The sequence below is a fragment of the Meleagris gallopavo genome, chromosome 17 (assembly GCF_000146605.3).
Source record: "Meleagris gallopavo isolate NT-WF06-2002-E0010 breed Aviagen turkey brand Nicholas breeding stock chromosome 17, Turkey_5.1, whole genome shotgun sequence".
NCBI classification, from domain to species: Eukaryota; Metazoa; Chordata; class Aves; order Galliformes; family Phasianidae; genus Meleagris; species Meleagris gallopavo.
The window spans coordinates 3201073-3214291 of NC_015027.2; the positions used below are offsets into that span (position 1 = coordinate 3201073).

The 13219-nt window shown below is 38.3% G+C and overlaps 1 protein-coding gene across 3 annotated transcripts in view; it reads right to left on the reverse strand.

Moving 5' to 3' along the window:
* Nucleotides 1-13219, reverse strand: part of ADGRD1 (adhesion G protein-coupled receptor D1) — a 127638-nt gene that overhangs the window by 80396 nt on the left and 34023 nt on the right. The window lies entirely within an intron of this gene.

Genomic DNA, 13219 nt, shown 5'->3' on the forward strand with positions numbered 1-13219 from the left:
GGTGTTGTCCTGGTGTCAGTGCAGCAGAGTGCCCACAGTTATGCAGAGAAGTGATGTACTTCTAAAGAACAAGTGTGGGCTCCTCAGCTCTTATAGTCCAGATCGTGGTGAAAATAAAATACGAGCAGAGTTTAAATTCTGAGCAATAAGCTTCTCTCTCTCAAAAAATGTTGTATATCTAAGGAACAGTGATGCAGGCCTCATTATAAAGAGTAGATTAAGAAGGCTGGGTTATTATAATCTGATTAATATAATAACCTACTTTATCCAGCTCCATAACAGTTCAGAGCAGATTATCTGGAATACTTCATCTGGTTGTGCTAGCCCACTGAGAAGTCTTTCCAATGGCACTGTCTCGCATTAACTTAACATGAAAATGTTTACTGTGTTAAAAATAACCCTTTCAGCATTTAGAAGAAAAATCCCTGTATTTGTGTTTATCTTTTCATTCTTCACGTTTTGAGTCATGTCTCAAGATCAACTAAAGGAGGCCTTATTGTGGTTCCAATTATATAAATTCTCCAAATTTATGCCAATACTTTTATTTGTCATATTTATTGGAGCTGACATTTTTCTGGACTCTATTCACACTCTGACTTATGAGCTTAATTGAGTTTCATTTGTTTTGCTGTTTAAAATAAATTAAGACCAGGGTGTGGGGAATTTATTCCTCTCTTGTGATCTTTATTTTCTAATATTTTGCTATGTGAATTTGACATTCGAGTCACTATTAAATCATGTCATCTTCTTAGAAAAGACCTGACCTAGCTATTTGAAAGATTCACTTCAGTTACTATTTAATTCAGTCCCTATAACAAAATATGGATTTCATCTTATTTTACTCATGCTAGGGATGAGGAACTGAAGCAAGAAGACAGAGTAAATTAGTCTTTGCCTGAGATGCAATGGATACACATGGGACTAACGTTCAGTCTACAAAACCTAACCTTAGGTCATACATGCTCATAAAACAAGCAACAGCAGAGGAAGAGGAACACTAGAGCTTGCCAGAGCAAGTTAAGGCTTAAAGGACTTTAGAAAGTTGTAAAGAAAACAAAAAAAAACAGAAACAATATGATAAATTATGCACTCAATTCTAAGTTACAAAACATCACAATTCAGGAAAAACTTCTCCTCTGATACTGCTAGTGCTGCAAACATCTGCCATGTGTCTAGACAGCAAGATTTCTGCCCTTTCCTGATGGTCTTCTGCAGATATGAGCTGCTCAGCAGAGGCCGAGAAGAGAATAGGGTGGTGGGGGTGGTTACTGCCTCTGCCTTCCACAAAGCAGGTGCTGAGAGGCTGTAGGAACCTCCGACATGGGCATATTCAGCTCCACTTGTTTGGAATTAAGGTTCACAATCCAACCACCAATGAAGCTAAATCCAGTTTACATCATGGTGATCCTCCAGACTGAGAGAGTACCACTCAGGTGAAATGAAAAAATATTAACAACAAAAATTGTTAGCGAATAGCAGTGGTGACTGCTCCTATGTTATTCCCACAGGCCAGATGCTCATTCCTCCTAGAAATGAGTTGAAATCTTAAAGAGAGAATTGAAAACTCATGATAATTCTCTGTAAGATTTCAGTTGGGGTGGCTGATTTCTGATGAGACTGTATTGATGAAAAGTCATGCTATTTAAAAGCAATTCTATCCTTTGCCTTTGAGGCAAAGTTTGCTATTAATTGAAGCACTCATAAGAGAAGACACTAAGCAGTCCTGCTGGAGGAATAGCAGGGTGCTTCAAGGGCAGTGCAGACAGAAAAGGAAAATGTCGATGGGCCCCAGAACATTCTCACTAACTATTCTTTTGCTATTCTTTTAAATCATGTTTCACAAAGTTTTATGAATCCGTTTCCATTAATCTACAGAGGATCAGACAAAACCAACCCCAGGATAATACTTTAAAAGAAATTGGATTTATGTGTGGGAAGAAATAGGACCACGATATTTTTCACACAAGATTTCTCACCAGCTATTCATTTCTGAACTAAGCTTCTGAAGTTACGCTCCACTCTCACCTGATCGAGTAGGTCACCTTCTTCAAAAGCCTGTTTACTGTACCTTACATAGTGACTAGTTTCTCCTCAGCTTGCCCCATTTTCCCCATCTGTCTGCTCTGCTGCAGTCAGCTCTTTTTATAAAGTCCTGAATTTTTTACTGCTCAGTTCAAGTACCCAGCCAATTTTCACCCCTTTCTTTATGCAACTGGTAAACAGCAAATTTAAGTCTTCCTTTTGATACCTAAAATCACCTTAGTCATGCTTGCCAATTCTGGGATTGTGCTTCTCAATATTCTGGGATGACATTAAATGTCCATTTACCTATAAAGGAAGGCATATATATGAGTTTTGGTTGTTAAGAGAGTACAGGAAGGTGAATACAATTAAAGCTGTAGATGCCTGCAAACCCCAGACGGGAATATGAGTATTGATCACTAGAAGTGTATCCAAGTGCTGGCCTCTACATACATTTCTCTTTATTATGCATATTTGGTCTTGTATAATTGCTGTATTTTACTAGGTTTTATTTTCCATTCTATTATTTCTTCAGTCCCATCTAACTAGTAATTTTATACAGATGGCATTGAATACATTGATACATCTGTTACTTAATCAACCCAGTCCTGTCTTGACAGCAGGGATTGATTACATCATCCTGCTTCTTCTAAGCTATCTTGCCTGCTTAAAAGTTCCTGAAGAATTCTCCCACAGTGGAATTGCTTCTTTATCCCTCTGTATAATAAAAAGCTCTGCTATTCCAAAGAAGGCTGTAAGACAAGCACAGTTCATTTGATTTTTATTCCAAGTAGGGAATGTCATCTTGTTAGCATGAAATCAGGTGTCAAATTTATGTCAGGCTAAAAAGAGGCTTAGTATTGTTCTGGGAAAACATTCTAGTAAGATTCAGTCTGTAAATTTGGCATATCTTCTACATAAAATTATGAACAGACTTTCAATATTTATCTTCTCATCCTTGAAAAGTATGTATAGGATACTGTTTCTATGTTTTGCTTTCTAATTCAGGAATCAAGTTAGATTAGACATTTACCATTCTTGACACAGAGACTAGATCCTGGTATGCAGCACAGAAATTTGAACTTTGATTTCATAGACCTATTAAGGAAAATCAAAAATCACTACAGTCATACACAGCAGCAAGATAAAGAGTTGATGTACTGTGGTTTTTCTATTGGAACATATGTATCGAACCACAGACATGCTGTGTCATGGTTGATGAGAAGGAGGTAAGTAACGGTGCTACAGTACACTGATCTAAAATGTCTGTTTCAATATAAATTTCAGTTAAATCCATCATAATTCCCAGAAAAAATGGAACAAAACACAGGTGTCAGAAACCTGCAAAGAGTACTCGGTGTTAATCTCAGAAGACATCTACTAAATTTAATCAACCGTGTCAGCACGTGTTGGTAACGAGAGTGGAGAGAAAGAAAAGTTTTGGAGATTGTCACAGCAGCACAGATGCAGTTCCACGGTTCTTCTGAAAAGGAAAACTAAAATAAAACATACAAATAAAAAAGCTGCTTTTAAAATCATCTTCTAAGCTGAGCAACCTAATCTTAGTTCAGACTCAACAGGAGAAACATCACTCCAGGAGCTTGCTTAAATTGTTTCATGAAGTACCTCTTATCTTTCCTGACAGTAAGGTGCTGCAGTGACTTTCTTGGGCCGTGCCATTCCCTAGTAACCAGCCTCAGACACTTCCCCAGTTCTTTTACTTTTTAACAAAAGGAGGAACGGAAGCAGAAGCCTTACGTTATTTAGGGCAGAGGCATGGTCTCATTTTTCTGCTTTCCACCAAAGAGAGTTTTGTTACATACTTGTTAGCACAGAACAAATTATGACCACAGTTACGCCAATGTAAAATATTTCTGAAAATCTTATTCTACATGCTATCATTTATGCCTGAACAAAACAGAAGGAGCATCTGCTCACATCGGGCTACTATATTTTACATGTATTCTTCACAGCTATAGAGGACTCCTACAGAGAGCAGACAGTAGTGAAATGTGTATAAGCGGATTTTTTGCCTTATTTATGGCTATGTCCACACCTGGCAATATGGAAAATAGAAGTGACAAATAACGAAGTTGTTTGTACACTGAGTAAAAACTTAGGAGAGACAAAATATATCATCAGTGCAAAGGTATTATGGAAGCATTCTTAATAACGTATGTGCATTTCTAGAATAGCTAATTACTTCATCATGAGCAAACAACCGATTTGGCTAAAGTGCTCCAAATGAACACTCTTAAGTTCTTTAGAATTTGCAAAGACAGTAACCATCCAAAAAACAAGAAACAAAAAGCAGCATCTTAGTGCACAGAGAAATGTAAAGGAGCACAAAAAACCAAACCCAAACTCCCTGTGTATGTGACAGGCTACTGCTTTTCTGAGTAACTGCTAATCTTTTCATTTAAAGTGTATTTTTTGCTGTGTTTTAGACAGCAGGTGCACATGTAATTGAAAGTGGTTGGTTATGTCAAACAAGATAAGTATTCCATGAGATTCCTTAAAGAGCTAACCTATACCCTACTAGAGAGAGCTGAATTCACTGATCTGCAGGAGAAAAGTCCCAGCTGACTGCAAAACAAAAGCGCCCATTTGGCCTTTCTCCACCACTCTTGATGAAATCATGCTATCTAGGGGCCAGTGCAGTTCCACAGATGTGCTTCTGCCTCATAAACAAATGAATGAGGTGCCTTGGGAACAGGAGCTTTAATGCACAAAACAGATTGCATTCTGTTCTGCCACAAATAGCAGATAGCTATTAGCTACAAGAAAATAGATGGCCGACTGAAAAACTGATATCTTCATTTGCAGATATTTCCAATTCTTTCCTTGCACCAGGCTACCAACACTTTCATCACAAAACTTCAGTTCCTGGAGCTTAGTCCAGATTTAAGGGTTTTGGCCTGAAGTAAGAGGGAACATGATGGATGTCCTCCTATCTGCAGGCTGGTGTGGGTAGGTCAGTACATTACATAAATCTGCCAATTCTTTCACATGATTAAGAATATAAAAATAAATAATAATATCAAAAGATCGATAAGATAAGAGATTGATTGGAACAGAGCCAATTTTATCAAAAGGGTGAAGTGCCTGTGTGAGTGTTAGACATTACTGCCAGCCAGAGCGTCCTTTTGCAAAAGAAGTCATAGTTAGGGCTTCTTTCGCAAAGCAAGTTAAGAAGTCTCTTTGATGGCAAGGGCTGGGAAAGGCAGAACTTGGCCAAATTGAAAACAGGCTGAGAAGACTTGCCCTTATTGTTTTTCCTTCGGACCTGAAGGAGAAACAATGAAGATGACAAGGAAGGAAGCAATAGAAGCTTTAGTCTCCATTTGGAAATTTAAAGGTTTCATATGCCCTAAGAGACTAAATAAGAATGGCAGCATTATGACTAATTCTTCCACATCATGCTTGGGCTGCATGTTCCCTAGCATTTTCCCAGCTTTGTATTAAGTACTCCCCTCCTTTATCCTTTCTAACCTAATTGAAAAAACTTAAATTTTTGTATCCATGTCCCACATTCAACCGAGAGCCTCCTGAGACCTCGCATCCTGGAAACATCCTGCAATGTCTGAAACACTGGAAATCTTGAAATCCTTTGTACCTTCGAGAGGATCTGTCTGTATGGTTCTAACGGGCGGAAAAACAGTGAACAATAAGGAATGGGTAATTGCTTAAAATTCACTGATTATCTTGGGATCTTATTTTTTTTTCCCAGATGTTTAAGCCTAATCTGTCTGCAATTTCAACACACCACCTAAGAATCTGACTTCCTAGCCATAATGGGTGGTCCAAAAAATCTATTAAGAAGGGCAGGATTATATTACAGTGAAAAGTGCTTTGTTTCATAGACTCATCCCAAGCAACTTAGGTTTTGAAAATCTGATTGGAAGGACCTAATACTCATACAACTTCTACGCTGCAAAAAACCATATCAGGTCAAGCCAACAGGAGATTTCAGCAAGTGCATTCCTTCCCCAGCCTGGCCTGGCACCACCAGGAACAGCAGCACTGGAAGGCACTGCCTCATTGCTAACATTTTCTTCAAGTCTGAAGTTTTTGTAGTTGGCATGAGCAGTGCAGAATGAACCTCAGAAAATACTTGCATGGATTCTACTGGAGGAATGGACTGCCAGAATTAAATTATAAACAAAAGTGACTACAATTAAAATATCATAACAGGTTGTGGGAATCATTAGATATGATCATTTAGCATCTGACTTTCAAGATATAGTGGATGAGTAGGTGGTAGATACGAGAAGGAGGAGAGGACTCCTGGCTGGCCTGAAAGTTCATGTGATATCCTAGGTGTGATCTGCATTCCTCCTCTTTCTATCTCTCCAAATTACTTCTCCTTGACTTGGCACCTAGAAAATCTGGTCACCTTAATATATAGTTGGCAAGATTTCAATGTAAAAATCCACACTGACATCTGAAAGTGATCATTTTACTGCCCACTCTGGAGGAATGCATCCCCACAAGAATAAGGAATTTTATGAGTGTTATAAAAAGTTACTGGCACTACAACATATTATTACCGGGGTATAAATTACCGATCTGCACAGAGGCCGGCTGGGATAGCATCCAGAACCATTCCTCTGCTCTGAAATCTGCATGGGCAACTACCTCCCTTTGTGGCCTTCCTCCTCAGTGTCAGGCAGTGTATTCCTCCTCAGGAGTGATAGATATAAACCAGAAGGCAGAGAGGGGTGGAGCAGAAAGTTCTTACATCACATGCTAATCGTAGTACAACTGTGGCAGCATTCAGTGTTGAGGTCACATTTGTCTTGCTGCCAATAAATAAAAGTTAAAAAATTAACAGAGCTTTTCATCAAAAACTACCAAATTTGCACAAATTACTCTGCTTTACTGGAGTAAATTAAACTGAATATACGCAAATACATGTAAGTACACTTAGATCTTAAAATACAAGACACTTAGATTCTCATCAGGTCTTGTATTCCAACTGCACAATCTTTTTTCTCCAAAAGCTCTGAAGTTATGCATTTTTTAAGCCTATACTTTCTTAAATCAGCAGATGTTTCACAACAGAGAGGGCATTGATATTGTACTAAACGTGAAATATTGATATCTGTACTATCCCTCACATTCCTTTGCCAATCATGCTAGAGCTGCCTCATTGAAGCTGTTCTGTACCAGTAGTAGCAGTGCGGGGAGAGGGCATTTTGCATGGGGCAGCTTTTTCCACCTTTGCAGGAAGCCAAGAGGTGCAGGCAGACATATACAGTGCACAGGTAGCACAAATGCAATTTATGCCAACACACTCTCGCCCAGTGAAAAGGAGAAGACAGAGGAGAGTATTGGCTCAATCTGGTCCCCTGCTGGTCCTTTACTTTGAGAAAAAATGAGCAGTATCCAAGCCTGCTCATTGAGAGTTGTATAACTAGAGTAGTACAGGACTGAGGATCCTGTAAGTTAGCACAAACTACAGGGACTTGATACATCTTTATCTCCTGTTTAGAAAATCAGTACCATGAAGCGATGGCACAAAGAATTTTGTTAGACAAACTGCAGCTTGAAGTGAAACAATCAATCTGAATGCAGGGAGTGTCATCATTTTCCATTAGTTTGGAATCTCCAGCCCTGTCAGTAATCCATCAGTGGCTTTAAGACACATTTTGTATTTCAGGGTTCTGTAGCTCTGGGGTAAAAAGTCACGTTTGTGGTGCAATCAAAACTTAGGATTTGGTGCAGACGTGCTAAAAAATATGGGGAAAATAAAGGATTTTTATAGCTTAAGTACTTTTTTCTTCTGATTTTTTTTTTCTCTATCTTTCTATATGCATTCACTAGCTTAAATATGGTGCACTACAGAAAACCCAAAATGTGGCAACTTCTAATCAACACATACTCCAAATTGTTATCATTAAAAAATACAGATCTCCATATCTCACCTTCAGACAAGAAGAATTGTGCAAGTAAAGATAAAGCACCACAACTTGCAAGAAAAGCAAAATTCAGTATTTCTGCTTACTCTGTAACTTGAAAATGTCCCATCAAGTTTAGGTAAATGTGGGTGCTATTGTTTTTATCTCTGCTTTAAAAACATATTGATGCATTGGTTAAGATTATTATATAAATAAAACCTTTTCCACATCAAAGGACAAAATCTTGTTAGATCTTCTCAGATAGGATAAGGAGTCTCCAGGACTAAGATGGCACGATGACAGCATGGAATAAAAATGAATTCAGGATATTTTATGGACTTTCAAAGTAGCAAGTAACTCTTTTTATATTCAGAATTTGGCTGAGCTTTTTGCTCTTTAATTGTAGAGATGTTCAGAATATATATCTGAGCACTTCAGTGACATGCAGAATTCAAGACACCATTAGCTGTGACAATCCCTGAAGTCATGGATTATAATTTCTCTGCAGAAGGAGCATAATTCAAAAGTCAAAAGTCACAGTTAAACATTTGGTTTTTTGAAGTCTGCCTTCCAGGAAAAGTCTTTAGAAACCACTTAAAATTTGCTGTTCTGCTAAATATTCTTGCCTGTACATGTATTTTCTTCTGGCTAGTTGATAGTTACAGGGAATAAACATTAAGTGATTTTTTTTTTTGCTTAGGTGGAAGAATATTTATAGTCACTTTATTATTATTACTATGTTTACTGAGCTCTAACTTTCCCCAAGAGAAAGTGAAAGAATGAGTTAAAATATGTAAATCAAGTTCTGAAATTCACAAAACATTAAAGTGAATTTGAGGGAAGTAAAAACCTAATCAACAGTCTGCAGACTGTGCCAGGAAAAAGAATAGGAACATACAGTGAAGAAATATACTATATACTGAAGTTGCTCTTTTATTCTCTGGAGTACAGCCGTTAGCACAAGAATAAAGCACTAATCCCCTCTCATTCATTTTATAAAACTTACTGGAACTATTTCCATTCTTCCCTCAGGTTTGGAGTTTGCAGGATATGTTTGATGTTTGTGTGGTTAGCTGAGAAATACGTGAAGTGGCATCACTTAATCCAAGGATATTAGAGGAGTGGGGTTTCACATTCCTTACAATAAGTAGTCAGGCTTAATATCACATTTGCAAGGAGTTGGTACCTTCCATGCTGCCTTCAAAGGATCATGTGGGACTTCTGCAGCAAATGGTTTGCACACAGCTTCACATTTCACCTCTGCCAGCTGTCCATTTCCATGCTACTCTTCATTCCTGTACATTTTAATGCTAACAAAGAAAAACCTGCTACAGAAAAGAAAGCAGAAAATTCCCTGCTAGACACATGACATATCTCTAGTTAGGATTTAAGGGTGGGAATTTCACTGTCCAACACAGGCCTTTGCTTGATGCTGTGGCTGACACACTTGTGTGATGACTGCAAGCAGATCTACGCACATACAAAGTGAGTGGCTGCACAGAGAAGCACCTTCCTGCTGCTGTGTATGAATGCAGCCTGTATCAGTAAGCATCTTTAATGCTCCTGCCAGTTTGGCTGCAAATTCCGTAATAAATGGGCCTTGAGCATCTAACTGAACCTCACTTAGCAAAAGCTTTGACCTGAAAGATCAAGAGTTAACCTAACCTTATCAGATGCTGAGCTCCAAAGAGAACAGGAGTTGACAGCACTTGGCCTTTTTGCAAGAGAATTCAGTCCCGCAGAGAATGCTGAATTTTTGCCTGTTTGTATCACACTGCCAGCTTTTCCCAAGAGCAAAGTAATGCCTCTCTGAAACAGAAATGGTGTTTGTGCCGTGCTCCCTTTTGCTACATTAAATTATTCCCTGGGTGACTTTCTTCCTTCACCCACACCTCTTTTACCCCCTCTAACAGTTTAATTCTTGGCGGATTTTCAAGGCAAATATTTCAAAAGAAATATTTCAGTAGAAATATTTCCTTGAAGGGATTTACATAGAGCCCATCTGCTTTGCTAATGAGGAATGTGTGAAGCTGTCACATCTCCTTAGCGACAGTTTAGGAGGACTCAATGCTGCACAGACAGGACCAAGAAAGGGAACATTTTTACCTCCTCTGCCAGTCATCAAACAACATCAGCTCAAGGTTTAATTTTAAGTATCAAAGCTCATTTATGCCAGTCTGCCACAATGGTTGCAAACTTACTGGTGGCATTAAACGGATTCACAGTAGTCACATTTTTATATATTTTAGTCAGTTTTGGAAGTGCAGTGGCTTTACAGTAATGCCTTGAGAGCCACTGTGACCATGCCTGAGGTCTTCCCTATCAGACATTCCTGCACTGTGTACTAACTGACATCCTTGTATTAACTTCTGTGAGCTCCTGCTGCTTGAATCTACACAAGGCTAGATGTTTAGTCAGGTTTTATAATCAACTTTTCTCTCCAGCTTGAGCAAGAAAAAACAAGACTATCAGAGTAGAGAATAGATCATCACAATATAACAATAGTTCTGATTAATTTCATTAATTTAATATTGACATAAGCCTAGGGGAAAAGTTCTGTATGAATCACAACTCAACCATTACCATTTATTGACCATATACAAAATTATTTTTAGGTTTGAGGGAAATGAAAAAAAGGGATTCCTTCTAAATCTGAAATTTCACAACTTGTTGAGGGTAAAACTGCCATCTCTAGTAACAAGTGAAAACTAGAAAGATTTCATCAGTGCTGCTGAAAACATTGCTGAGGAAAACCAAATTCCCTGGTGTGTCTGATGCTTTCTCTATTTTTTTTAATTTTTATTTTTGCTGGCTATTCAAACAATAATTATTTGATATAAATTATTACTGCACAAAGAAACAAGGAATGAAAAATACAGGCACAGTTCTTCTGAAGTTGTAACTATTGAAATTATTTAAAACATCCTTAGACTAATATAAAGTCCATCATAAAAACTGTTGCCAAAAAGCAGCATAATTCACGTTTTGTACCACGAGCGAATCCATTTCTTAAGTGCTGTAGGATATTGCTTCATTTGTTACTTTATTAATTAGAAATCTCCTTGAGGATTTAGCTCACACATTCACCAATTTATAGCCACAGAAAAGTAAAGGAAAGTGTCCGTCATGCACGACTGCCCTGCAGAAATGTCAGATCTTACAGATGCTTTTCACACCAACCGATATTGCATGTCATAACAATTTCTCCAATTCATGGAGAAAAAACACTAAGTATTTCTACAACCTCCATCCTTCCTCCTGTTTATACAGATTGGAGGTCTGGAGGTAGCGCACAATAACATCTCCAGGCTTTTGGAAGTACCATGTTATTTCATTCTCGCACAGAGCAAACAGACTGAGTCATACTCTACGGGATTAAATATTTCACAGCTCTGCATTGAGCATGAATGCAAATATTGGACACGGTGACTTACACTGAACTAAAAGTTAGTGACTAAATATTTATATCTAGATAATAAACAACTATGCATCTAGGGATTATTTCCACCCCAAATCCGTGCATTGTCTGCCAACTTATATCTTGTCATCCCAGCTCAGTAAATTCTTCCTAAGTGCAAAATGCAAATAAAAGCAGTAGTCTAATTCTATGGTGATGTTATTATGCCTCCCTTTTTTTAATTTAAATTTTATTTTTTAAAAAAGGTTAATATTCTGAATTAGACTTTAAAATTACCACAAGATTTACTTACTGCAAATGATTAGATTTCTATTTCATTTTATTTGTTCGTGGGATTTTTCTGTTTATTGCTTTTTCTTCACTCTCTCATTAATCAGCACCCTGTAAAACACAACTTCAGCACAGCGCTTAGCAGTGTGCTTGATCCAGATAACATGATTAATCCCTGTAAAACACACTGCTAAGTTTTTGCTGTCTCACCTAAACTGTGATGCTCTGGTTGTCATGCTGAAAATATTATGATATAAGCCTTGCCTTGGTCTAAAGCGTACTTTTTCCTTGCAAGCGTATGTTAGTTATTAAATGATAGCTTGAACAGATCAAGATTACTGAAATTTATTGTGAGTCACTGCAGAGGAGGAAGGTATGCACAGCTAGCTTCAGCATGAGTCACTGAAACGCAGATCCTTTTGGCTGGCCTGTCCTGATAGGAATCTTGTTGCTGATCCAGCTCGTGTTAACTTCTTAAGTTGGGAAAGGCTCTATTTTCTATTTTTTAAAAAGGGAAAATCCCTCCTTAATAGCTACACATTGCCTGCTGAAAAAAAACAACTCCAAGTTCCTATTACTAGCTGTTAACATCATTATCTGCTCCTCTGTTGGGAAGCATGGGGAGTGGAGTTAAAACTTCTAATGTAACAAGTGGTGGTGGGAGAAGAAAAAAGCAAAACCAGAAACATACCATCCACAGATTTCTTTCAAGTATGACTCCTCTGACATTCCTAAACTAAAATTAACACTGCTTTGTAAGCCAAACTTTCTATTTGTGTTGCATGAAAAATAGAGGGACTGTATTCGATTGGTGGTGTTACTTAACAGCACGTAGGGATACTGCTGCCTCAGAGGGATGGAGGGGAGCTAAACATCTGGAGTCAGAAGTAAGGAGTACCTATTGCTAATTCATTGCTGCCTCAATGAACTGCTCTCCATTAAGCCTAAAGGTCACCTGGAAATAGGTATTTTTCAAAGATACTATTGCTGGTGTAGCAATAATTTGGCACAGTGTAAAGAATTTGGAAATTCCGTCTACTTATCTAAACTCTGACCGTAAAAAATGATAGAGCGGTTACCATTTCAACAACTCAGCCAGTAACCAAGACAACAACTGACAGAACAGCCTGTGCTCAGATCTTGAATCCAGGTAGAATCAGACAGAAATGTTCTTTTCTGTCTGCTGAGATTTGCTGGTGTTTTGCCACAGCGAAGACAGAGGGAATGTGAAATTACAGAACTAGGAAATCGTTTAGGCTGAGAGACATCTAGGGATCACCTCGTCTGAGCACCGCGCTGAGGCAGGGTCAGCTCGATTTGGGAGAGCAGGACTGCTTCCAGTCTGATCTTGAATCGGACTCGTACCTCGCAAAACTTGAACCTTTCTCTTGCCCTGAACTATGTGCTCCTTTTCATCCTCGTGCTGAGAAAATGAAAGCAGAGCCTAAGGCCATATATAATTTCCAAACAGGTTATTTTCACCATGAGCTTTCAGCTTCTCATTTCCTTTATGTGTGTTCTGACAATTTTGCACTTCCGAAATCATTCATATATTTATTGTTTCCCCCCAAATGCACACCTGAGCACATTTAACATCTCGCATTTGTCC